The sequence below is a fragment of the Ovis canadensis genome, chromosome 3 (genome assembly GCF_042477335.2).
Source record: "Ovis canadensis isolate MfBH-ARS-UI-01 breed Bighorn chromosome 3, ARS-UI_OviCan_v2, whole genome shotgun sequence".
NCBI lineage: Eukaryota > Metazoa > Chordata > Mammalia > Artiodactyla > Bovidae > Ovis > Ovis canadensis.
The window spans coordinates 26,736,560-26,737,590 of record NC_091247.1 but is presented as its reverse complement, the minus strand read 5'-3'; positions in this window follow the sequence as shown (position 1 = coordinate 26,737,590).

Below are 1,031 nucleotides of genomic sequence, written 5' to 3'. Positions count from 1 at the left end.
ACTTAGCTACTGAACAAGAATAAGGACCCTTGACCTCTATTTTGAGCTCTGTTCTCTCAGTTTCCTCACATGCAGAAAAAAAAAGGAAGCTAGAATAGAAACTGTCTAATGGGCCTTCTCACTCTAATGTTGTTTTTAAAGCAAAAGAAATGTGTTCCACATATATGTATTATTATTTTGGCATCCATTTGACCCCAGACTCCAGGGCTTGAGCTTAACATATATCTTGCAGGTGAAAAAAGAGAGCTCCACTTGAGAATTTGTAAATCTGGCTCCCAGTCCTCTAGGCTGACTTAGCCCAGATGTTAGAATAGAAATATCTGAGTCTGGACTGGGATTCTTTGCAAAATGAAAGGTGAGGTGATGGAACACGGGTCACAGACTCTTTGCCTCCTCACTTTTCTAGGCTCTACAGGTCTGTCAGCAGCCACATGACCCTGAGCTTTCTGAGAGACTGGGTTTGTGTTTACAGCACACAGGACAGAAGAGCAACAGAAACCGCCCCAGTTCCCGGCCAGCCTTTCTCACTGTCCAGGAGGAATAGGAGTGTGGGATCACACTCTGTTTATTTGTGGTTCTTTTAAGTGATGTCCAGAGACCCACATTTCATGCTTGTTTGAAAGTGTATACGTAACTGGGGAAGCTGTTAAACAGCAGTCTGCCTTCACTCCAGTTGTTTACTTATTTAGTTATATGTCAGCGTGCAGTTCATTGAGTCATAACTCTTTACTGTGCCTAAGATGACCAGCATTTGAGGATGTCAGAGGAAATCTGCATCTCATATTTATAAAGATTTCCCAGGACATCATATTTGGCTACTTATACTTCAGTTATCAAAGGCCTTTTGTTTGTTTGTTCAAAAAAGCTTTCTTTGATTACTATTATGACATCCACAAAAGGAGAGAGAAAAGAAAAAAATAATCCATTACAGAGGAAAAAAAAAAGTACAAGTCATCCCAAAATAAACTGAAACAAATTCCTTGAAAGTGCTGAAAACAACATCAAGACATGCAGATTCTAAATAGTGGGAG